Raw genomic sequence first — 12,060 nt, 5'->3', positions numbered from 1 at the left:
GGTAAAACTAAAAAATGATACAGAAAAGGTAAATTTGTATGAGGTTCTAGACGAAGTTCAGGGCGCAAATTCGAGGTTTGTTTTATTTCATGGATCCAGGAAGTTCAGGACGAAAAGTTGCAGAGTTTGATAAGTCAAGTAGTCACATTGAAACCGTTCAAAAGAAAACATTCAAGTCAAAAACCTTGGATTAGTCCTGTAATTTTGAAGCAAATAAATGTAAGAGATAAATTGTTTAGAGCTCAAATAATTAAGCCGAAACAAGAAAATAAGCAATTATATAAAATTTATCGATATAAGATTAATACAATTTTAAGAAATGAAAAAAAGAAATATCTTGGGAAAAAGTTTAAGGGGGTCGAAGGATGTCCTAAGAAAACCTGGGGATTAATCAGGGAAGTGATTGGATTAAAAAAATAGTGTACCTGATGAATCAATTAGTGCACTTAGGCACTTGATGAGGGTAGAATTCCAGCTGCAATTTTCCTTAATGTCAGAAAAGCGTTTGACAGCATATCACATACTATCCTACTCTCCAAAATTGAGCACAAAGGATATGATGAATCATTTATCATTGGTTTAAGACTTTTTTATCTGAAAGGTCTATCAGTTTTGACCCCAAGCTTCAAGATCAATTCCGTGTTGATTTTTGTGTCCCTCAAGGTTCTATTCTAGGACATGTTTTATTCCTTATATTCATCAATGATTTTTTTGTTGATGTATCCGAGCAAACTAAACGAAGTTGCCGTTGTATTTGTGATCACATTTTTGTTCCACCTGGTGACGCAGCTCTAGATCCAGTGCTATTAATCTTGGGTGTTCAGAAATTAAGGATTCTTCCCTTATCAAGAAAGTGTATTCTGTTCTAGAAAGAGCCTTTGCTTGGTTTGATGCAAATCGTCTTGCCCTAAATCTGGCTAAATGTAGTCTACTTATTTTTTTCTAGATCAGGTACTTCTTGTCCTTTGGTTCAAACTATTTCTACCACTCATTGTTCCCCTGATAGACAAGTTCCATTCCTGGGCATTTTATTGGACGAAAATCTCTCTTTCAAACATTACTGTGTTCTCGTGAAACTTAAGCTCTCCAGAAACCTTCGGAAGCTTCTCTTCGAGTTCTTCGGAAGCTTCGTCATCCCTGGTTCAATAATAAAGATCCTCTTTCATTTTCTCATTCAACCTTATTTGTACTACTGTCCAACAGTGTGGCTATCGTCATTCTCTTGTTTTAAGCTCCCTGTTTTCAAAATATACAACAAAGCAATTAAATTAGTGTCTGAGGTGACAGACCAGCTCAGCATGAATCTATTGGATGATCAATCCACATACATCTTTCTTTCCTCTTGTTTCACTTTTAAGTATTTTCATGGACTCCTCCCTAAATTCTTCAAACAATTACATCTTTTAAATTCTGAATTACGCACTGAATCCTGTGTTTCTTTTTCTCTCGGAAATGTTATGGATATTTTCATTCATAAAACCAAAACCATAAGATCAGATTTCAATCCAGTTTTATGTTGTGCCTCCATTTGGAATTCTCAACCAGTTAAAATTCGGCTATGTCATTCCTATAGAAAATTTAAAAAACAGCTAACCAGCCATCTCTTATGCCTAGACAGTTAGTTTTCTATTCCCCCCCTCTATCTTTCCTTTTCAATTTGTTTATTTCGTTTATTTTGATTGGCATGACAGTTTTTGGTGCTGTTTAGTTTTTTTTTCTTTTTTTCTCTTCTTGTCCTTCTGTTTGATTTTAGTGCTATTATTTAATGTTATGTTTAGTCTCCCACTCCCACAGGCCAAAGATCCTTTGTGGGGGTCTAAAGCTCTGTAATTTTTTCTGTGTTTCTTTTAAATAAACTGATTGCTTTATTGATTGTAAGGAGAGAGACTTTGGAGCTTGAAAATGATATATGTAATGAATTTAAGAGTTATTTTTCGAATATTGGTCCGAATCTAGCTATGTCAGTTGCAAGTAGTAGTGGCAATCCGACGTTCGAGTCCTTACCAAGGGACCCGATTGATGTATATCTTCACCTTATACTTGTAACACTTGATGAAATTAAAAAATGAGTTTGTTCGTCAAGGGAAATTCCCAGATTGTTTTAAAGTTGCCCGTGTAATCCTAATTCATAAGGGTGGTATTCAATATGACCCAGGAAACTATAGACCGATATCTGTTTTACCCATTATTTTCCGTGTTTTAGAGAAATGTTTTAGTATTAGAATGGTGAGTTTTATGGAGGATCATAAATTACTGGTAGAGACACGATTTGGGTTCCGTAGAAAAAGGACAACGGAACAGGTGATGGTTTATTTGGCAACTATTATTAATGATGTATTAGATAAAAGTTTTTGAAGTAGATGCTGTATTTTCTGATGAAAGCTTTAAACACTGTAGATCATGAACTTCTTCTTAAGAAGTGTGAGAGTTGAGGGGAAATCAGTAAATTTTTAAAGAAGTTTTTTTAAGTAATCGTTATCAAAATGTCCAAATAAATGATTCTTCTTCAGGAAAATGTGTGTTGAAATAGGCGTACCGCAAGGATCAGTTCTTGTTCCTATATTTATCTTGATACTTATTAATAATCTACCAAATTGTCTAGATAATTTTCGACAAAAAATAAATGAACTAGTGGTAAACCCTACAAATGAAACAGTCTCACTTTTTCTGGTGACACAACAACCGTTAGCATAGCTAAGACAGCGGAGTTGCTGCAGACTTCCATGAAGGAATCAGCTAATAGAAGTGTAGCATGGCTGAGGGTAAATAAACAAAGGATTAAGATGGCTAAGTCTAATTATGTTATTTTCTCGTGATCACCGGACTCTTATGCATGGATCAAGGAATTAGATAGGTCCAATGACGTTATAAAACGGACTGCGTCGTTGAAATACCTTGGGATTGTAATCGATGAAACTTTATCTTTTAAGCAACATGTAAAATTCTGGCAAAAAATCTAGGCATAATGAAGAAACTCCAACATAAAATCTGTCTTTCACCATCTTTATTTTTATTTAATACACCCATACATACTTAATTGTTCGAGTATTTGGCTCTCTACTTTTTCTTCTATCCTAAAACCAATAAGAGTTCTACAAAATCATGTAGTAAGAATTTTAGCCGGTATATCTCCACGCAAGTCTGTTCAAGAAATTTACCCAACTTTGAAAAATTTCCCGGCGGCAGGCCTTCCTGAATTCTATGTATTGTGGTTTATTTTTGGACTGCAGCAGGATATTCAGCCTCTTGGTTTTGGGGATTTATTGTCCATTAGGTCTACTGTTCATTTTCACGATATAAGGGGTAGTGTTAACTTCTATGTACCTAGAGGTATTTTTTCCCGTTCATGTTTTCTGTTTTTTATAGAGGTTCACGGGAATAGAACAGTTTAACTAGTGATATTAAGATTATTGGAGACCCCAATATGTTTAGAAAAACCATTAAGGAACTGCTTTTTGATGAATATGAGTTTCGATTGATTTATTTATTTATTGTGGAGGTTTTGTTGATATGATGTTCCTGGAAAAGAAGTATAATATATGATATTCTTTTGTATTTATTGTTTAGTGTGATATGTGGTATATATATGTATGTGGTATTAGTGGTGTCGGTGGCCAGGTGTGTCAGAATTGCCGACAAGATTTCTGAAAGGCGAAAAGCTAGCGCTAAGGCACATGCCATTGCATAGATGAAAAGCAGTCTATGGTCTCTTTTTTGATCTTGTTGAAGTAGATTTCGAGCTTCATTTTCAAAGATACTTATTATTGCACAAAAAATGGCAACTTTATAAGTATATGTTCCAGTGGGTACTTGTGTATTAGCCAGTACACACTCGAAAATTACCCTTTGGTTAGATTTCAGAAAACTAGTTTCATAGCTACAAAGACAAGTGACGGGTGCTACAATGCATTAGACTTAGACAGAATGCATTGGACTTGTATAATTTGGGCTATATATTTGTACATTAAGGGGGGTTGGGTTAGGTTAGGGTCACTGTCCAAATACTGTCCCCCCTCCTAATGTGCAAATATACAACCCAAGTTATATTATTATATAAACTAAAGGTTATATGAAGATACCTAACTTCACTTCTCGAGTGTGTACTGGCTAATACACAAGTACCCTCCAGTGCAATAAGTGCAAGTCATTGGCTAATTCCATATCCTAGAATAGTTAGTTTTCTAGTTAGTTATCTGAAACGGCTCTCTATTTCACAATCGCAAGGAAAAATTACCGATAGTAAGCTTCAGACTCTAAATTACTGCAGTTAACTACAGTTGACTGGACTACAGTCGAGTGAACCGTAGCTCTGACAAGTTCTGAGCGTCAAAAGTTTGCTTCTTTGTGACCATGCTCAAGTGCTTGAAAATTTGTACTGAGTTTGTATCAAATCAGAGCTTTAAAGTTTGTCTGTGCAGCTTTTCAGATTTCACATATTTTCCCTGAATTGTATTTCCACACAATTCGCCTCATCACCATTCGACTGAAGTAGAATAACATGCCGCCTTTAGAATTCCCACGAACTAAAATGTGGTTAATACCTTTGGATGTAAGAACCTTTTTTTGGCTGCCCTGCTTAGTCATAGGAATGACTTCATAGCTGACTAGGGAATGCGGCTAGCACCACCCCCTCCCCTCTGGTGGGGCTCCTGGAACTAATTGCAATTTTTTTTATTGTGTTGCCGAGACTACTACAGCTAAAATTACACACAAGTCTCGCATTATGGCAACTTTAATGTCTTTTCCCTTTTTTATAAGAATAGATTTTTACATAATCAGGAATGTCGAGAGAAAGCCGTCACAAAGACGATTACAAGGCAAGAAAAAAATTATATGATCTGATTGGTTGGCTGGGGAACATCTCTTGCAAGTTGGTAATAAAAAAAAGTGGGGAAAATATCCTGCGGACTGTCAGTAGAGGTTAACACCTTGTGTAACTAATAATTTGGACCATCATCGGCAGCACGCTTTACAGTAGACCAGCTTAGCTAAAAAGGTGGGCAACTTTACAATCTTCCAAATTTTAGGGAGCAATCTTGACCTCAGGCCTTCTCTTACTACACCTTTGGTTGTGATACTAGCCACAAGGCCGTATCCAGGGGGGTTAAGGGGTTTAATCCCCCCCCCTCCGAAAAAAAGTTTGTCTGACTCGTAAAACTGTGACAAAAATGCATATAAAATTTTGTGGTGTGTTTTCTAAAGTTTTTTTGTGACCCCCCCCCCCTGAAAGAAATAACCCTTCCAGAAAAAAACCTGGACACAGCCTTTTAACCAACACACCTTATTCACAAGAAGTACGGCTTTTCGGTAAAAATCAACTACAAAGTGTGTGCATGCTACAGCCACAGTATGTGGAATCTTTGAATCACGGTTGCAGCGGCAGCTGCAACCTAGTAAAGAGCAAACCACAGCCCACAGTAATCAAAAGTTGGAAAACATGTTTTCAAAAAAACTGTCTAGTGAGAAAAAATTGGCATTTGACACTGAATCAGGAATGGTAACTATTTCGGTTAATTTTAGAAGTAAAAGTTAATTGCGAAAAGAAATTTATAGCGATTTCGAAAAAGAGCCCGAAACTCCTTGAAAATGGAGTCAAATCGAAATAAAAAGTGCACCATTGGAATCGGCATGGTCCAAAAACTTTTATAGGATAATTACAGTCCCTCAACCTTGAACACCAAGGAAAGTGACTTTTTTGCATGGGTAGACTGATCTGTCTCCCTTTTTTTTCTTTTTTTTCTAGAAGGGCTAGGGCGTGGCCAGAGCATCATAGAGATGTGCGTAATAGATCATTCGGGATCAAAAGGGAATTAAATTTGTAAGTGCCCTTTTTAAGTGACCAAAAAGATTGGAGGGCGAATAGCCCCCTCCCTACAGGCCCCCTCCCCCCAGCTAGTCCTATAAAAATTTTGAGATATCTATTTTGTTTGAAATAGTTCAAAGGTCCAATATATGGTTTTGATGATGATATGGCCCTCCATAGTCCCTGGGGAAGGGCTGTATGTGGCATCGGGTGTATCGATATCGCGCGTATTGGTATCGTATGTATCGTATCGGGAATATCGGTATCCGCTGTTGTTCTTTTTCCGTCATTTTCTAGGCTCATTTTTTAAAGCATGTCCTGGCAAGGTATCATGGTTGCAGCGGCAGCTGCAACCTAGTAGAGGGCGAACCACAGCCCATAGTAACCAAAAGTTAAAAAACGGGCTTTGAAAAAAACTGCTTAGTAAAAAAAATTCCATCTGACACTAAATTAGGAACGTTAACTATTATTTAGGTTCGTCTTAAAAGTAAAAGTTTATTGCGAAAAGAAATTTATGTTGATTTCAAAAAAAAGCCTCACATCCCTCGAAAATGGTGTCATATCAAAATGAAAAGTGTACCATTTGAATCAACATGGTCAAAACCTTGTACAGGGAAATTACAGTGCCCCTCCCTGAACAACAAGGAAAATCACTAATGCATCGGTAGCACTGATCAGTCTATCTGTCTCCCTTTTTTTCTTCTTTTTTTCAACAGGTCTAGTGGGCTGCCAGAACATCATAGAGAGATTCTTAATGACTCATTCAAAAGCTATTTCTCATATCTACGTGCTTTTTATAAATTCTGCCATGTGCAAGTGCCATATAGCACTAAAATGGCACTTTTGTGCTATTTCTCAAAGGGTGGCACTAGCAGGCTACCAGAACATCGTTGGTAGATCTTCCATAGCTCATATAAAAGATATTGCACATATCTACGTCTTCCATATAAATTCCACCATCATAAAGTTCAAATGACACTAAAAATGGCACTTTTGGTGTGGTGTCGCAAGTGGAAAAGCTGCACTGTAAAAAAAAATTGATTTCCAACAAAATGTTTTGCTCGAATTCAAACAAGTCACAAAAAAAATCCAATTTTTCTGTTGGAATTGTGACTTGCTTATTTAATTCCAGCAAATTATTGAAATTATTAAGATTTATGTACTTTTCAGTAGAAAAAATGTAATCTTCACCGTTAATAGGGTATATTAATCAACATGGTTTTGAACTTCAACAATAGTTTGAAGTTTCTTGAATATCATTTAAAATTTGACTATAGGACCATAGAAAGAAATATGTTCAGTATAAGTTCAATTAAAATATTTGAATTATAGCAGAAAAAGGGAATGCTAATTGAATTTTGAGTATAAAAAGATAATTATAATAATAATGAAATATGTTTTTACTTTGAAATAAGTTAAGCTTTCTTGTCTGCAAAACGAGCACGCAGAAATTTATGTACAAAAATTATCTATTAACTTTTACAATCGCTTTTTTTAAATACATTTTTTGTGAGTTTCTGTAGGTAGAAAATTTCTTAAGATGCTACCGTAACCATAACAGTACTAACGGTGAAAATATTTTGCTTTCTTAATTCAAGTTTCTATAATTAATAGTGAAAATCATTATGTAGGAACAACTTATTTTTGAGTGATGAACGTCATTTTTGTAACGAGACCCAGAAAGTGTTTTAAAAAAAAAAAAATTCTTCCCTGGATTTTCTATAAATTTACTGCTTACGCTGAATAACCAAGTAAGCAAATATATCGAAGAAAAGAAGACGCCTGTAAGGGTGTTTCAGTCCTTTACATACACGTAAAGGAACCAAAAGCTTCCCCAAAAAAGATAATTTTCTAAAATGGTGCACATTTCAACTGGACTCAGAAATACTACACTTTAATAGCATGTATCGAGCTTCAAAAGCTGCGGTGCGCCACATGATTGGTTAAAAAATTGGAAGTTAGCCCAATAACTTTCATCAAAGAGGGTATGCAATTCAATTATAATCACGGGGCGACTCAGCTCAACACTGACCGAAATTCAAAAATGTAAGTATGGTAACAATTAATAAGAACAGGGTTTTTATGCAGATTCCAAATATATAAATTTCATAATGTTTACCCACCAAAGGCTCCAAGCCTCAGAAGAAAAAGGGATTTTGAAAACAGGGAGCCTGATTTTCGAAAAACGAAGAAACGACCCCCAAAAAGGCAATAAATCTTAAAGTAAGTCAGATCTTCAGATGCAGCGTAGCAAAAAATGTTATTGTGGGGGTTATGATGTCCTATTTGCTCAAATATGACATTTATGTTTTTGCCAGAAGACTTATCACGGGTGCGTTTCTATTTGTTTTTTTTTTGTCCTAGTGTCCTTTTTAATAGACCGTAAAGATTGGAGGGCAACTAAACCTCCTCCCAAGACCCAAATTATCTCTTATTTTGTTTTCTAATGTTATGATTTAAGATCAATTTGACAAAAAAAAATCCTGTCCTTCAACTACCTACAAACGTATAATACAGAAGTAGATTTAATGTTAAGACCTTCAAACGACGAAGCGACGATTTTACCTAGGGGGCATTCAGATCACAGAGAAGACATTCTGATTGTGATGGTAAGTATTCAGTTTAGTTTATTAATATTGATAACTTGTGTCTTATGTTTCCCAAAATGTTAAAGATAGTACATTTTTATAAATAAAAAAAAGTTTGGTAAAATTCAACGGCACTGTTCTATTAGCTGTAAACCATGCAAGAAGTGAAATTCGGTTAATGCTAATAAAATAAAACAAAATAGGATAAAAATGTAATAGTTTAGGAACAAAATGCGGTTATATATTTGCACATTCGGGGTGTGGGGGGGGGTAAATCAAAGCAAATATTATATACATATCCTAATCTAGGTACCTTTTCCCCCCCTAAACCCGCAAAAAATAAAGTTTAATTTTTGTAAACGCAGTTCGAGACCACAGTTGGCAATCCAGTTCTCCGTTGAGAGAACCTGTTTGACTAGATTCTTTTATCATCTATCTTGCGTGGCTTACAGCTAATAGAAGAGTACCAATTCTAATTTAGCCACTCTTGGCTATCTTGGAAAGGGGTTAGGCTAGGAGAATGAAACTTTCAGGGATGGGTCTACAGGCTAAAGTATGGGTACTTATGTACTATCTAGAACACACGCGAAATATGAAGTTTGGTTGATGCTAATGAAGTACAACAAAATAGGATGAAAATATAATAGTTTAGAAAAAAAAAATTTCTATATATTTTCACATTAGGGGGGAGGATGGGGGGTAAAGCATAGCAGATATTAAATACCTAACCAAACCTAGGCACCTTTTTTTTCCCTAAACCCAAAAAAACAATAGTTTAAATATTGTAAACTCAATAACAAACCACGCTTTACAATCCATTTCTCTATTGAAAGAAACCCGTTTCGAAAAAAAAACCCGCATCTTCCCTATATAATATAGCGCATGTGCTTCAGATAGTGAATAAGAATCAAAGTATGCCGCGGGAAGGTATTTTGAAGTGCCTACCTCAACTCCTTCTCCCTCTAGAAGGTCCTTAAATTTGCCTACATGACAGGTCTATACATAGTAAAACTTTGACAAAACAACATTTTAGCTTAATTTTCAGTTATAAGTTTCTTTTTCTAATGTTTTAGTTCTAAAATGAAATTCGTGTTATTTGGTAGAATTTTAAGCCATATCAATGTTTTTTTTCTTCAAAATTTAGGAAATGTTTTTGCATATCTTTAAAACCTTATAAATTGGAATTCAGCAAAGTTGTGAAGCTGAAAACACTTTTGTTGTATTTCATCTAAGCAGAAAATCTATTTTGCAAGGTTTCAGTTTTATAACACAGATTTTATGAGGAGGCGAACAAGAGATTTGATGAGATCTGATGAGTAAGTCAAAGGTATTCAGAAAAGACAGGATTCATGGCATTATTATTGCAACCTCTGGAGGTAGAAAAAAGGTATCTCTGGAGGTAGAAAAAGGGGGCGGAAGTCTTTCTTTTATTTGTGCCTCGATTTGATTTCATCTTCACTTCAGGTCCGATTGTCACTGTTTTCCTGATTGGGAGATATTTCTTACTCAAATTTCTTCTGTCGGTCTGCTACTACGCCATTGATCTACTGATTTCCACCATGAAAAAATGTGGCCGTTAAGATCTGTCATATTATCTGGGAGAAATTTTTTGTTGTAATTTTCTGTTCTTGTAAAATAAATGAGATTATTTTTTTGTATTTATTGATGCTTCAGAAAGAAGAAAGGGAAACTGAATCCTGAAAAATAGATATTAGACTGTAGACCTAGAAAATTGAACAACGCTAGTGATGGAAATCCAAAAAAAGAACGGGAAATCCAGCAAGCAAGATGGAAATCAATAAGGATCTTAAAATCCACATGTTGTTTTGTCAACAAACTGAAAATTCAATTCGGGTATGGGAATTCAATATTTTTATTTCTCAACAAATTGGAAATTCAATAATGACCATGGAATTCCAAAATAGTCTCCAATATTCATTTTCAGCTGTTGAAATTCAAATTTTGTTGTTGATAAACATTAAAACAGTTTTTGTTCAATCTCAAACGATTTTTTTTACAGTTTGGGGCTATTGGGCTAGCAGAACTTTAAAAAGTGATGTTTAATGGCACTCATTTTTAAGACATATCCCAGGAAGGCTGATTTTAAACCTATTACTCACATCTACGTGCTTTTTATCAACTTTACCATCCAAAAGTGCCATATAGCACTAAAAACGGCATTTTTGATACCACTTCTTAAGTGGAACAGTTTGGAAGCATAAAACTATACCATTGCAATAATTATGGTCCAAAGCCTTTAACTGGAGGCTTATAAGATCCCCTCACACATACTCACCATCCAGATCCTCTTAGTAATTTTCATAAATCAACTAGTCATATTAAAATTAAATGATTATTGCGAAATCAAATTAAGTAAAACTAAAAACTTTTCAACTAAACATTTACCAAAAATTTAGCTTGATAGATCAACAGTTTTGAATTGAACCTTCAAACTTCACTCTGTGATGAAGCCTGTGTGCTAGTTCTAACGGCGGTAATTGAGGGGAAGGGATGTTCTTGCCCTCTTAGTTTTTGCTCTTGCCTAGGTTTTGAAATCACCCTTTTTTGGTCATTTCATTGGAAAAGGCACTTGTTTCACTTAAAAAAGTTGGGGAAACAACCGAAAGTGCACTTTGTGGGAAAGTGCTATCAAGTCAAATTGATAAAAAACGATTAAGTATAAATATAAGCTTTTAAATGAACCCTTAAACAGCTTTCTTTTATTACAGCGGGCTTCTAGTTTCTGCTAGTCAGTAGGTGATTTATAAAGCCCTGTCTTCATTATGGCTTTTTCAGGCGAAGTCGGCCGAGTAAAAACAGCTTTTTGCTAATCGAAAACAAACGTTCGTGAAAAACATGTATTGTTTTGTGACGTATGGATAATAAACTTTATGTTATAGACTAAATTTTTTCTTAGCTCTCAAAGTTGTTTGCAGTATTTTTTAGAGCTGTCTTATCTGCCCTAGATCGGTGATAATTAGAAATTATATTAAAAATAAATTTTCAACTGAAACTAAGAAGTGACATTTAAACTTAAAACGAGCACACATTATTCCGTATAAATAAAAAAGATCATGGCAGCGATGTTTCTGCATTAAATTTTAATCAAAAACGAAGAAAGATTAATTTTAAAAAAAAACAAAGTTTTTCCGAGGGAAGTAAAGAGCGAAGTTGAAACTTAAAACGGACAACAATTATTAATTCACAGCCTGTTTAATATATATTAATATAACTAGTACAAATAAACCAACTAATTATGTTTCCCTATGCTTTTATGATTATACAAAACTAGCGCTTTACTGAAAACACAAAAGTCAAGTTTAAAAAAAGGATTATTGATTTAAGAGTCAAAAGTAAGTATGTAGCCCGACAACACTTAACGAATCTATAAAGTTTTTCATAGTGTTACACCAGTTGTCACATTAGTAACTTTCAGTACACAATTAAAATTATCTTAAAAACATAAGCGTAAAACAAAATATTTTTTAATAACCGCGAAGTAATTGAACAGCATACAGAAATATTGGATTGATTTATCAAGCAGCACTTTTCTCTCAGCAGCTATAACACCAATAGTGGGTAATATACAGTCTTAAATTGTGAGAAACATACTTTCGTATCACTTGAAATGAAGATCAAATAAGACATAATATGAACTCTGAAAATCCG

This window comes from Artemia sp. Qi Xiang Cuo, chromosome 7, assembly GCF_049724085.1.
Source record: "Artemia sp. Qi Xiang Cuo chromosome 7, ASM4972408v1, whole genome shotgun sequence".
Classification (NCBI taxonomy): domain Eukaryota; kingdom Metazoa; phylum Arthropoda; class Branchiopoda; order Anostraca; family Artemiidae; genus Artemia; species Artemia sp. Qi Xiang Cuo.
The sequence above is the reverse complement of the archived record's forward strand: the minus strand, read 5'-3'. Positions refer to the sequence as shown.